This window comes from Lycium ferocissimum, chromosome 4, assembly GCF_029784015.1.
Source record: "Lycium ferocissimum isolate CSIRO_LF1 chromosome 4, AGI_CSIRO_Lferr_CH_V1, whole genome shotgun sequence".
Taxonomy (NCBI): Eukaryota; Viridiplantae; Streptophyta; class Magnoliopsida; order Solanales; family Solanaceae; genus Lycium; species Lycium ferocissimum.
The window spans coordinates 28448077-28463407 of record NC_081345.1 but is presented as its reverse complement, the minus strand read 5'-3'; the positions used below and the strand labels follow the sequence as shown (position 1 = coordinate 28463407).

General features: G+C 33.3%; 1 long non-coding RNA gene and 1 pseudogene across 1 annotated transcript; both read right to left on the bottom strand.

Annotated features, from left to right (window-relative positions):
* Positions 1-1884: 1884 nt before the first annotated feature.
* On the bottom strand, positions 1885-2854 carry LOC132052115 (uncharacterized). Its single transcript, XR_009413937.1, has 2 exons — positions 2241-2854; positions 1885-2153 (listed from the first exon to the last, which is right to left on the bottom strand). It is a non-coding gene; the product is annotated as an uncharacterized LOC132052115 (long non-coding RNA).
* Positions 2855-10231: 7377 nt separating this feature from the next.
* LOC132052111 (beta-fructofuranosidase, insoluble isoenzyme CWINV3-like) lies at positions 10232-14931 on the bottom strand (annotated as a pseudogene).
* Between the last annotated feature and the right edge of the window lie 400 nt (positions 14932-15331).

Genomic DNA, 15331 nt, shown 5'->3' with positions numbered 1-15331 from the left:
CTATAAGTTTACGGGAGTAATTTATAGAGAAAGAAAACAGAAGGCACGCAATGGCAGGAAGATCAAAATATGGTTGGATAAATGACTGGAAGTGTCTGCATTGAAAGAGCTGTTTCCCGAATATAGTCATCTTCAAGAATTGCACAATATCAAGATGCTACATCAAAAAGGATGGAAATTGAATCTCAGAAGAAATTTCAGTGTCTGGAAATAGAAAGGTTTAATTTAATCCTCCGTTGCAAAAACTGGAAGCAGTATATATGGAGGTGGATAAAGACTCCATAGTACGGACAGGCTGCACGGATGGAGGATTCTCAGTTGACTCCTGTTACAAAAATTTGTTTCAACAGAAAATGCAGTAACTCAACTCACTGTCCTTGGAAAATGATTTGAAAGATAAAGAGTTCCTATAAAAGCTGCAAGCTTTTTATGGATTACAACTCATGGTGCCCGTTTGACACAAGAAAGCTTACAAAGAAGACGATATCAGTTATGCTGCAGCAAGGATCATCAGTATGTTTCTGCCACTTATTCGTCCCTGAAGTTATTTGTTCTGCTTCATGTAATCGGTTTTCTTTCTTTTTCGGTACCGACTCTTTCTAGCTTTTCTTGTGTTATTCATGTCTACTATAAATTGTTCTGCTCCGAGTCGATTGAAACTAATATTTTGTTCATTTCTTTTTCCTTTCTATTATGCATGATTTGGATGTCGCCTGAATGGAAAAATAGTATGATTCTACACATATAGCTACTGAGAACCAGAGAATGATATTCTATTTTAAGGAGAAATAACTCCTAACTCCTAGAACTTTGCTACAGAGGCAACAGCGCAGATAGGGGCGGAGCAAGCGGGGGCGTGGGTTCGAAGCCGGCTAAAGTGAGTTTTTATCGAATCATATATTTGTATTAAATTTTTTGTCAAATATTTACAAATTATTAATTAAGAACCCAATAACTATAAAGAATTAGAACCCCGAACCTACAAGCTTCGAATCGTGGCTCCGCCTCTGAGCGCAGAGGTGACCAAATAAATGTGCACATGAGTTCTTAAATTCCTTCATGCTCTATTAGCAATAAGATAAAATTCTGCATACTGCATGCAACATCAAACTCATGGATTGGGAAAACCACTAGTTCCAAATTTTAAGTAAGTGGCAATAAAGGAAAGTTATGCAAATGAAGACCATTTATCCAACAAATGATCACACAAATTCTTTGACTCTTGGAGCCACCCTTAAGCTAGGCAGCTGCTACTGAAGTCTGCAAAATTTACCATAAAAAATTGCAGATGGTTTGCTTTTTTTCTTTTTGACTGTACAAGATTCTGAAAAACACCTTCAACTCTAGCTCAAGAACCAAAATAAGAAGGAAAGCTCAATAAAGTCTTGGAAAACCATACTTCAAAGTATCATCATCCAAAAGGATCCAAGATCAGCCACCTTAACATAAGACATCAGTTGCTATAGAAACTCAAGTGACTTCACCATATCCGTTACTAATGACCAGACAACTGAATCAACCACATGTCTCGAGGGGAAAACAGGAAAGGGTAGGAAAAAGATCAACTCAAATGTACTATTTACATTCAGAAAAATTAAAATTCCTGTGGATGTTTAAGTACTTGCAACCAAATGCTTAAAAGAAGTCACTTTATAGGGAGATCCGATCAGATTATCAAGTCGAAATCAACCCAATACTGTCCCAAACGTGATGAAGAAGATAAAGAAGAATCATTAGATTCTTGATTATATGATGATGAAGTAAAAGTAGTGTGAGAATAACTTTGGTGGGAATTAAGGTTAAGAGGGAAACAGAGGAAAGTCCAAAAACAGATACCAATCTGTTGAAGAGGAAAACAGATAACAAGATCCAATAGTTGCTGGCTGCTTATTGTTTCGGGCAGACATGCCAGCATCTGCCAAATTTCTGCTGATATTTTTGCCACTGACACCACCAATACCCCATTGAATGTCATATTTCTATGTGCATCAGTGGTATTTTCTTCTTCTGTTCTCTTTGAGTTCTACTCTTAACACTTCTTTTTCACCTTTCTGTCATTTTCCCCAGCAGCTTCAAACAAATTCTTGTCTGTCAGTTGAGGGTGTCAAGTGGGAGAAAGGGTCACAACTGGAATATATATGTCACAACTTTTTCTGTAGACCAAAAGTGAATTTTAGGTGAGTAACTGTCCCAAAATGTAATTGATAAAACATTCAGATCTGGATTGAAAATAATCTTACATTGGTTATAATGGAGTATATAAAAGTATCATGTTAATAATTCACTTGAAAGAGGACAATAATTAGTAGCTGCCACTTTCCATCATGATAAAAACTATTGCTTTATTTGGACATGCATATCATCTAGCCTGACTCGTATCCCAAATAACATGGGATGATTTGCACAGATAAAGATTCCGGGTGCCATCATTTAAATTTTGCTCCGGTAAAAAAGATGGTGCAAAAATAACCGTTTCGCCAGATTATGGGAAGCTAGGATTTCTTATTTGATATAGGGCAAGAAGTTCTGACGATCACCATAACTTGTTGCAAAAAATTTCAATAATACTTTTTTTCTTCAAAATAGATCCAAATTGTTCCAGATCAATTCCAAATTTGATTTTTCCAGCCTCCTGATATCAATCCCAAAAATTTCAATCATTATATTCAATTCGAACCTTCAAAAATTAATAGACTCATTTTGTTTTATTCTACAGACAAGCTCAATAGAACTCATCAACGATGTTCTTTAAGTTTCTTCAAAACCAATTCACAATAATCGCAAATAACCAAGGAATCTCCAATTTTCTACTACATATATAAAGAAAATGAAAAAGAAGAAGAAGGAAGAGGAGAAAGAGAAATTCATGGCAAATATATATATATATATATATATATATTTGCACAATTTTTCTTAATGGTGTTAAAAAATGAAACACCAACCATTCAAAAAAAGCCACTCGCATAAATTCCTGAGTAATATTAGAACGTTAAAATAATAGGAGTATCTTTTTAACCCATAATTCACATGGGTCTTTTTGCTTTTTGAAAGAAACAAAAAACCAGTAATGTAGACACGCAGTTTCCTATTTTCTTGGAATAGTTAACTAATCAAAATCAAGCAACTCATCACAATATAGATGGTGAGGCACAGATGAGTTGTGCATCATGAAATATGCCAGTCAGCATATTCAACATTTAAAATAATTTTTCCTTGCAGATCAAAAAATTGAACACAAACAACTAAGTCGTTTGACTCCATAAAGTTACTATTGCTTGTTTTATACTAGTAAAATCACTCATGTTTTATTTTCTCACAAAATAACTTTTACACAAAAAGCACTACAAAAAGACATAAATGGTCTCATAAATTCGAGTGTAGAACTAAAATTGTCCTAAAAATATACCTTTGTACATATTAAACCTTTTAAATTTCTCAGAACTAAATATTTTGATCTCCTGTTAAAATTAACGAACAATCACCTAGGAAAATGTTGTGCAGATTCAAGCAGTATTGTGACATTAACTAAAAATCATGACTATAGATATCATCAGCTTATCTTTTGTATATTAATGAGTATAGAGTAATGCTAAACTTAGCAATTTTAGCAGGGACAATATACTTTAACGTTACAACCAGATTTGAAACAGAATTGGCTCTTCTAAAAGTATAAATAAAAACAAGCACTATTGTCTTAACGCAATAAATACTGTAAGTTAGTAGTATGCTCTTCTTCTTCTGATTTCACATATATTGAAAAATAGTAAATAGTAGTTAGTAACACTTATGTTTATAATAATACGAAACTTATACATTTTGTGAACTTTCTAAAAAACTTTATTTTAAAAATTTTTTTAGAAGTGCTTTTCAAAAAAGTACTTTTGGCTAAAAAAGCAATTTGTGTTTGGTCAATTAATTTAAAAATACTTTTGAGCAAAGAATTAGTGTTTGGCTAAGCTTTTAAAAAGTGCTTCTATGTGCATTTTTCTCAAAAGTACTTTTCAAAAAAGTGCTTTTGGGCAAAAACTATTTTTTTAACTTCTGAAAAACTGCTTCTACTACTCCTCAAAAGTATTTATTTTTTCCCAAAAGCTTGGCCAAACACCTCACTTTTTTTAAAATAAGCACTTATTAAAAAAATAAGTACTTTTAAGGGAAAAATAAACTTGACCAATCAGGCTATTACTTTGATTAGAAATTTAAAGATTTGTTTAAAAAAGAACTAGCAAATACCAAATCGTATACAATTTGGACTTTTATTCCAACTTTGAATCAGTCTCCCAACCATTGGAGTGTGTAAAGTGTGGAGTAGGGATCTTTTGGGGTGGTCTTTAAATTTTGCCTCTCATATTTGAAATCTTTAAAATTTGCCCTTCGGCTAACACCCATAGGTTTCTGTTCGAACCGCGCGAGGCAAAATTTTAAAAAAAAATTCGCAAAGGCGAGTTTAAATTTCGCTATGTTTTCACCGGCATCTTTTGTTAAGGAATTATAAAGTTATGCCGGACCGGCATACTTATGCCAGGTGAGCTACTTGGCATAAGTATGCGGATAAAAATCTTTTTTGATAATTCCTTCAAAGTTATGCCGGTCCGCATAAAAGTTTATGGATAAAGTGGATCCATGCCTACTATGTCAAAGAGTAGGATTTGACCAATTTAACGATTGAGGACATATTGGATGGTTAGACAAATTATTGGTTCTTGGAGAATCCTGGAGCAAGTGCATACTTCTTCTCAACTTTGGAAAAAGCTTGATTCGAACTAAATTCTTGCAATTATTAGGTAATCCTGAAAGAGTCAAGGCGAAAATTTATGGTGTTTCAACATGCCACTCGACCAAAATATATTTCACAATGTGATTGTGCTTACATGGAAGATATTATTGCTAATAGGATCATACAATGGGGCTTGGTGTAGAACCAATTTGTGTTATGTGCAAGTGTTGTGATGAAGAAAGTTTGCCCATTAAAAGTATGCCCCCAATCGATAACTTTGTGAAGGAATTATCAAAGTATATCTTGACCCAGATACTTATGCCTTATGGGCAGACTTGGCATAAGTATGCGGATCCATGATTTTTGATAATTCCTTCATAAAGTTATCGTCGGTTGGCATAAAAGTTTATGGATAAAGTGGATCCATGCCTACTATGTCAAAGAGTAGGATTTGACCAATTTAACGATTAGCAAAACAACATATTGGATGGTTAGACAAATTATTGGTTCTTGGAGAATCCGGAGCAAGTGCATACTTCTTCTCAACTATTGGAAAAAGCTTGATTGGAACTAAATTCTTGCAATTATTAGGTAATCCTTAAAGAGTCAAAAACTGAAAATTTATGGTGTTTCAACATGCCACTCGACGAAAATATATTTCACAATGTGATTGTGCTTACATGGAAAAAATTGGCAACGCTAATAGGATCATACAATGGGGCTTGAGTGTAGAACCAATTTGTGTTATGTGCAAGTGTTGTGATGAAGAAAGTTTGCCCATTAAAAGTATGCCCATTAACTTTGTGAAGAAATTATCAAAGTTATGCGGACCTTAACATACTTATGCCAAGTACTTATATATTATAAGTATCTTTGGGTTCGGCATAAAATTTGTAATTCCTTAAACAAAAGTATGCTGGTCCAAGATAAAAAATGATATCAACCCTTGTCTTCCCATTTTTTTTTAATTTTTGCTTGAGCCATATATACTAAACCGCGAAGGGCAAAAATTAAAGAACAATATGAGGGCATAATTTAAAGACCACAAATATGAGGGGCAAAATTTAAAGACCAAAAAAAAGAAGGGCACTCCAGCGCAAAAATTGTAGGGATCATCTGGAATGATTTGGCAATATATGTATACTAGTTATGTAGGCCGTCTTCCGGCCCAAACTCAAGATATAAACGTAGATATTTTAACTAAAGAAATATAATTTGTGTTAGTACAAGTGTACAACAACAACAACAACAACAATCACCATATACCCATTGTAGTCCCATAAGTGGGTAGTTATATGAAAGCAAAATTTTCATTCCACTCCTTTAATATTTTAACTTTCATTTTGATGAAATTATTTAATTCAAATCAAATTTGGAATCGAAATTTGACATTATAACTTATGTATCCTAATTTTCTGAAGTTATTTAGTTCTAAATAAATAATCTATACATAGTTAATGAACTTTTAAGACAAATACATAATTTAAAAAAAAAAAGATGGAGCTACTCTCTCTTAATCGGGGATTAGGGGTTCGAACATGGATATGGAAAAAAATCTTTGGAGGAAGCGCTCCCCCGAATAGGCGCGATGCGGACCTGCGAATTATCGGATTAATTCGGCTCAAATGCGGATATCGAGCACCAATCGGAAAATCAAAGAACGTGAAAAAAATGAGGTAGGAGGTTCGATAGCTTTTGAAAAGTAGACTTTAAAAACAAAAACAAAAAAATTGACTTAAATAAATAAAATTAGGACCTAAAAGTAATTAATTAAAAAGTTTTAAAAAAATTTGAAAATTATTGTGAGGACTACAAAAGTCCCCAGGTTCGATAGCTTTTTGAAAAGTAGACTTTAAAAACAAAAAACAAAAAAAAATGACTTAAATAAATAAGATTAGGACATAAAAGTAATTAATTAAAAAGTTTTTAAAAAATTGGGAAATTATTGTGAGGACTACAAAAGTCCTCACATTTGCTCTTATATAATATAGTAATGTTGGTTTTAATGTAGTTTTTTTTGTTTCTCACCTGGTGTTCGGTACCCGCATTAGAACCCGACCATTACTAGAAAGTTTCTATTTTCCCACTAAAAAATGATCGGTGGCTATTTCTCACTGAATGTCGGTGGAAAAAATTAAAAAAGTAGTGTTTTCACATGAAAAAATTAAAAAATTTCCCAGTGTTTCAATGGAAATTTGTTTCCCACAATGCATTTTATACTTTTAGTTAGGTGGGAATGAGGTGGAAAAATCTTATTTTGTAACACAAATTTCCCACTAAATGTTGGTAGGAAAAACCTCGGTTTAATAGTGGATTATATCCGGATTTCGCGATCATTTTTTCATATCCAAGACTTGACTACCAAATCTCTAGTTAAAGAAAAGGAAAATGGGTGCACCACATCCTTTTGTTGGTAGGTTTTAATTAATGGAGTAGTTAAAGTATCATGTTTTTGTTCATACTTCACTTGAATGGGGATATCATTAGTATAGTTGCTATCATGATAAACCTATTGCTTTATTTGATATGTACAGCGTCTAGTCTGACTAGATTACCAAATAGTATTTGTATCAAACCATTAAGAAACTATTCTTTTAAACCATAACTCACAAGGACCTTTGGCTTTTTCAAAGAGACGAATTGAAAAACCAGCACTGTGGACACGTAATTTCTTATATTAAATAGATAACTAATCAAAATGAAGCAACTCACCACTATATAGACGTTGAGGCATAGATGAGTTATCACTGAGAAGCAAGCAAGTCAACATATTCAACATTAAAATGTTTTTTATATGACATTTTTTTCTACTAGAAACGTCAGTTTCTATACATGCATCGTCGTCCGTTCCAAAAAAAAAAAAAAAACGTCAATTTCTATACATGGATCATCGTCCGTTCCAAAAAAAAAAAAGGTGAGCCTCATATTAAACACCAAGCAATTAAAAAAAAAATCCGATCATCTCCACCCATATTAACAAAATAAAGCAATATTAAAAAAATAAAAAATAAACCCCATATTAAAAAACAAATAATGTCAAAAAAAAAGTGCACCCCATATTAAAAAATTAAACAATTTTCGTGTAATTTCTAAAGTATCCCATTACGTCAATAATGATGGATTCATTGCCACATACGTATCAATCCATTAGTGAGAGCAAATAAAATTATTGTATAACAAAAAACATAGACCCCATATTATTGCTTTTCTTCAAAACGTTAAGTAGCCAAACCATACAATTTTTTTTTTTTTTTATATTAGCGCTGAGATCTAATCTAGATATTGAACTGTTGTATTTGCTATTCAGCCATGTCATTTATTTGTTACGTTTACTAAAATAAATATACTTAAAATATTTATATTTTAAAATAAGATAGAATTTAATTACTTTTTCATTTTTATTCTTACTCTAATAAATGTAAAAAGAGATTAATGTCGTAAAAGAAAAAATAATATCAAATGAATTAATTGACGTTTCCTTAAAAAATCATGCAGAAGACAACATGACAAGTAAAATGAGTTAAACCGAGAATATTTACTAGAACCAAAAAATAGTATTTCTTCGGTTAAATTGAAAATCAAATTTCTACTTTATTTCGTTTTAAACATGTAAAATTAATTTAATAATTTGAATTAGAATTATCCAAATCAAAATTTGATAAAAAATAATAAGTATTTTACACCTTTAAATTAACCGAATTAAAATTTAAAGTATCAACTGATGCTTAAATATTGTTATTGTTTTATCTCAAAAAGAGGAAAATAGTTGCTTTTTAAACAAGTCTTTCTCTTTTAAAAAGTATTAATAAATTTTTGCCGACTTTGTATTCATAGCAAACACTAATATAATAAAGTTTTAGATACGGAGCACAAACTAAAATGTTATATTAATCGTGTTTTGAGCATAGTATGTGTGTGTGTGTGTGTGTGTATATATTATCACTATTAAACATAACTACATACATATAGATACACTATAATCCAAAGTGTTGAGTCCGTGGACAGCACGGACATACGCCGTCTAGTTTATTTAGAAGTCCAACACGAACAACTAAGTCATTTAATTGAGTTGAAACTGCTAAAGACAAAAAATAGGAATTTACAGTAGAAAATTGTGCTTTATTAATTAAGTCGGTGAATGATGGAGGTAAGAAAATGAATGTTTCCAAACAGAGAAACTAATAGATTAATCTTGTGTCAAAAATGTGGAGACAAGATATAAATAAGGGAGATTAACGTGGATGCTTATTTTACAAATTCTTTGTTTAGGTTACAAAATTTACCCCTAGTTCTGTGTATATCAATTTACTTGTGCATACTTATTTTATAAAACTTGTACGCAACATGTTATGTTGAATAACTGTATAGGTTATCACAAGGTTAGACTTTCTAGCTCCTATTGTTTGAAAAATATTTGGTTCTCTGTATTAATTACCATCTGAAATGATTATATATAGCTACGGCCAGCTCATGTTGATCCCTTTTCAAGAAGTTAATAGAATATGTCGTCCCTTCGTCGAGTGTACCAACATAATTGATTGGAAACTATTAACAATAATTTAGACTATGGAATCATCAGTGTTTTTAGGATAAGGTAGGATCACGCAGGATTCTAGATCTGAAAGTTAATCTCCAAAATAGCCCACATTCAATGCATCTAACCGCCTCTAGAAGTTTATTAATTTATTCTTTTCGTCAGTTTAATATTGTGATTAAATTAATTGTTTGATTACAAAATTTACCCTTTTGTGTACAACACTTATAACATGTTATTTGGGATAACTGTATTGCCAGCTCATGTTGTTTCCTTTAAAAAGTTACATTGTCCCTTTGAATTGAGTGTATCAATCATATCATCTCATATCATATGGTAACATTTTTTTTTTATTACATAAGAGGTAGGGAAAGAGATTACAACGTGAGGATTCAAACTCTCATTAACAAAATAAAAGTTTAAGTAGCCAATCAACTGAGCTATTAGATCCCTACATATCATATATTATCACATACTTGTGCCTCATAAAATAAAAGCAATGTACAAATAGGTCATAGTTAATTTTTCATCTTTGCATGTGCATGATATCCAATAATTAGTTGGCCACTAAAGGAGCATCAGTGCTCCTAAGATTTTCAATATTCAATTTTTTTTAATTTTTTTTTAATATTAAGCCATCATCAATGGTTGTGAATCCTTGATGTGGGGTTAGGCTTGACTCCTACCATGTCTATTTCAATGCACAAAAAGTTACATAGTTAGAGGGGAACATGTACCAAAACCTCTAATAGGAGAGATTACATTGAGAGTCAAAAAAAATAAAGGAAGAAAGGAATTAAGCCTATACAGTTCCCTTTCTTTAGAGTTCAAATGACTAGCGGTAACTTTTATATTTTATTACCGTAACATATATCATGTATGTAGATAAAAGTTTATGAGGTACAAATTTTGTAATAATTTACACAAGATAGCATGAACAATATGTGTGTCCAATGACAAGATTTATAAAGACACAAAAAAACTCATGCAAACTGTTATACCTATTACCAAAAGCTGCTAAGAATTGAAAAATATAGCGAATTGCATACATTTTCTATTAACAATTAACATATAAAATTTAGGGGTCGATCTTACTCTTCTATCATATGGAAGCTGAATTATATATTGCAAATACAGTTTTCCTTTTTTTCTTTTCTTTATTCCCACCTCCAAATCTAGGTGATCAAGAGTTTAAGAACTTATTTTTTTAATTTAAAATTGATTAAGTGGAAAATGATCATCCCTTATAAATTTATTTGGTCAATGATTTGTCCTAATTTGCTTCAATTGATTTGAGCCCGCTTTAGGCTCCAAGCATTCAACCTGGAGATCTCAACATGTTGGGATCCATTGTTGAAAACAAAAATATGGGCATCATTGCTGATGGCTGAAGTAGGATAAACTCTTGTTGTGATGCAAACTTTTCCCCCGCCACCAAAGTTTTCTACTATGGAATGATCAATCTGTTAAAAGAAGAAAAAAGGTAAAGGAAAAAGCATATAAGTCTAGCTAGCTCAAGTGACAAAATCTAACATCTCATAGTCAAGAAGTAATAGATCGTTTCGGATCTCACGTGAAATTTTTGTGCTATTTTCTGTAGAGAAGAAAGATGGGTAAATGTTAGTAATTGATCAGGTCTCAGAAAAGCTTTTGCATAAGGGGACTTATCAGTCAAGTTGCTAACTTACAGCATATTAGGGAACCAGCAACATCAGCTATATGTCAAAGCCACACAATTAGCTAACATTCAATGAATAGTTGGATAAGCAAGACACTGCTTCACCCACAATTAGATCATGCCTACATTTTTGGGGATAAAATTTGGAAAATGTTTGTTTTTGGGGATAAAATTTGGAAAATGTTTGTGACTTGAGCATGTTAACAACCAATCTTTTTTGCACAAAATAGGATCATTTGCACTATGATAGAGATCACCAGATCAATAGAACAATCACATGACCCAGATGCCTTGCTCTCAATAATCACACACAACAGTTCGAGCTAGAATATGTTACATGTATTGCATTATTCAAAAATTAGGATATTTTCATTTTGATAGTGAACCTTACCAAAGTCCTCAGTGACAACTTTTCCGTAACAGGATCAACATCCAAAAAGGCTCCGTAGTTGGTTTTATCATACTCCAAACCTAGAGATGACCTGCATTTGGAAAAAAGAGAGAGAGAGAGAGAGAGAGAGAGAGGACTGAGAATCAATTAACTTTAGATTTGTTTTTCCAGAATCCTTAATATGTGATAAGGAAAGAGAATGTCAATTTTTATTCATACTCTAGGGGTAAGATCTGTGTACACTTTACACTCTCCAGATCTCACATTGTGGGATTTCACTGGGTATGTTGTTGTTGTTGTTGTATTCTTGAGTGACCTTCCTCCTCCTTTTGCAATGTAAACCTAAACCTAAAATGATTTTTGTGTACAATAGATTATGTACCCTATACGTATCCTAAAGGAGAGGAAAGGAGGGACATACCTTTTCAGATCACTGCACATTAATACAATAAACTTGTCATTCTTTCTGAAAATCCTAAAGAACACTGCAGTAAATTCTTGAATGTCACTTGAGGCCAAGACTAGCAAACCAAAAGGTCCTACACCAGTACTGTTGGCTGATGAACCTCTTTGGCTGCATATCTCTTGTGGATTACTCCAACGTGATTCGAGCACCTCTGCTTTCTCAAGCAGTGGGATTGAGAAGGAGATTTCTACATCCGCCTGAAACAATATCAAGTAGCAGTATAGAACCAACATATATCCGTTTGCAAAAATAAGAAACGCCACTTGTATATTAAGTTTTGAGGAACTTATGGACCAATTTACCCCCACACACACATGCGCACTCTAATTTTCACGCCTACCTTTGTTGCCCCAACCAGAACAAGACAATAACTACGTTCATATGCATCAATTTGACCTCCAAAAGCTGTGTCAAGAAATTTCCAAATGATTTTAGCATTTAATGACCATGTTCCACTTCAATTGCCATTCCGCTTTAAAAGAAAACTAAGAAATGGAGAAGGTAAAGATTTCCAATTTAAAAGGCGTTTTGTTGCACAAGACATTTGTATTTAGTACTTTCCTGAAAGTTCTTGAAATGCAATGGAAGTTTGTGCAATTCAAGCCTATGTTTTAATGCCAGATTGACAGAAGTATACCTGTGCACCGGTGACACCTGATACTTCAAGTACTGAATTTTTTTTAGTGTTGTAACTGGTAAGTTAACTTTATTTGTCCTTAGCTTTTCGATTTCCTCAACTGGCCATTGAACCAATTGTTTTCCAGCTTTATCGAGCCAAATTTTCCTCAGAAACGACTGTAAGAAAATGAATATATTACTGACCAACAATGAAGACAATATTACAAAAGCATATCAATTAAGTAGTTTGTTAGTACTATCAGAAAAAACTCAGACTAGATAGGGGCAGTGAACTTTATAGTTGTTCTCCAGCGTGAGTGCTTAGTACTGATCAGTACTGGCATGGCAACTCATAAAACTAGATGGATATTGGGAGCAGTGTATATTATCTTTGATGTAGAACCAAAATTAGGCCAGACTACTCAATAACACTGTTCTCTAGGCTACCAGTCACGCGGCCAGCAAAATTATGGTCAAATGAACAGAACATGAATCTAGTAAACGGTAGGCCTAGTCTGCTTGAACATTTATCATAGTATTTTCACTTGCTGTTATATATAACATGTCCAGGAAAAATGTAAAGATGAAACTAAGGTCAGAATACCTTGCAAGACAAAGAATCCAAAATTAATCCTAATAATAATTCATTAGATTTTGTGAATTGTGCCAAAGAAGTGGATTAGAAGAAAGGCAGCAAGCAAATTACCTGAAGATCAGACCATCCTTTCATGATATCGATCTCCCTACTAGTAGACTCATTGATCCAAGCAATAAAGATCCTCCTCTTCTTGTCACTGTCAAAGAAAGACTTGGAAGCATAGTACTTTCCGTAATCTAATCTTAATCCTGATTCATTGTCTACAGATCCCACATCTGGTATAAATATATCGTTGTGATGGTCATAGGTTCCAATAGTGTAATAATCAACAGAAGAATGAGCTACGCTAACCTTGAGTACATGTTTAACTCCGGGAAAATCCACTGAAGCATCAAGTCCCTCTTCCCCGTCATTTGATACAGGGAAAAAATCAGGGCACTCCCACATTCCAGTTTCATTTGACGAATGCAAGGGTTGGTCAGCTTCAATCCAATGATTAAAATCCTTGCTTTTGTATAAAAGAGCAGTTCCATGGTGTTCTCTTTCGTTCCCTATGATAACTCTCCAACTTCCATCAGGCCCTAACCATGCGGTAGTTGGGTCCCTAAACAAAGTTTTGCTTATGGCGTTAGGTTTCATGATCGGATTATAAGGCGATTTAACCCATTCTACAAGATAAGGGTCGGATGGATCTTTGGGCATGGCTAGATTTTGAAATTGGGTATTTTGTGAGTCGCCTCCTGTATAGAGTATAGCTGGTGTGCCATTTTGGAGAATTGTAGCTGAACCTGACCAGCAACCGTTGCTGTCATATGTGCTTTCTGAAGGCAAAAGTGCGGGAGGATGAATAGTCCAGTTGACAAGATCAGTGGAAGTAGAATGACCCCATGTGATATTTCCCCATACTGGACCTTCAGGATTGTACTGGTAAAATAAATGGTATATTCCCTTGTATATCATCGGTCCTGCAGGTTTCATTTAACTTATGAAATATTTTATATTACAACCATAACTCCTCTAAACAAAAGGTCCACAAGTAGATAGACAAGAAAACTTACCATTAGGATCTGTGGATCAGACGATAAGTATTCCCAATTCACCAGCATTACAAGTCCACAACACGATCAATCGGTCAAACAGAAATCATTCATAGAAAAATAGTTTAAAGAAGAGTAAAAAAGAAAAGTTCTGAAAAAGGAGGAGCTTTATATTACAAGAATATACCGTTCATCCACGATTTTTGGGAGGTTGGAAATGATATACCATTTCTGCAAAGGTTGACAATCATTCCAAATATCATTAGACTTGAGAAGACTAAGACATTGATTCATACTGTTGAAAACTTCATGCCCGAGAATACCTTCACCAAGTACAGCTAATATTGTTGAAGTTAAGAGCAGAAAAACATAAGAACAGCCCATGAATCTGGCTTGGTGAAACCAGTAAATCTTTCTTTCTTTTTCTGTTAGTGCAAAATGATGCACACAATTAAAAAAGCACTAACTGTATACCTATCCTCCGTTGTACAAGTCAAAATATATATCCACAAGCAAGTGGAGACGTCCATATATCTTGTAAGGGGTCGTTTGGTATATGTATTTAATTTAAAATTTATTTTCGAGCTTTTTGATCGTGTTTAAGAATGTACCATTCATCCAATTTTTGGGAGGTTGGAAATGATATGCCGTTCTGTAAGGTTGATCTTCAGTACTATTTGTTGACTTAAGAAGAGGAAGATAATGATTTACACAGTTGAAAACTTCATGCCCGAGAATACCTTCACCAAGTATAGCTAATATTGTTGAAGTTAAGATCAGCAAAACATAAGAACAGCCCATGAATCTAGCTTGGTGAAACCAAGAAATCTAACTCTCTTTTTTTGTTAGTGCAAGATGATGCACACAACTAAAGAAGTATGTATCCACTATCCCATGCTACTCTTTTGTACTATTCAAAACAATATATTCCGACTAATCCCAAGACGCCAATCAAAAGAAACCATATACTCGCATCTTGTACAAGTGAAAACGATATAATCCTAAATTGTCGGTATGTTTGAATTCAATCATCATGTTCACAAAAGACACTTACCTACTTATTTTATTGGCTTAATACCTAAACACGTACTTTATCAGTGTCCCTCTAACTAAAACTTTTTCCAATTTAACACGTCTACTTATCTCCTGTGGCCAACAAAGACAAACCCTGTTTCATCCTCCTCTACCTGTGTCAGTAACTGTCTGTCCAGCAAATAAACCGAAAGATCGCTGAAAATAAGTAAGCAACGATTGATTCTCAAACAAATTCTAAGTCCATGTGTTAAACTAAC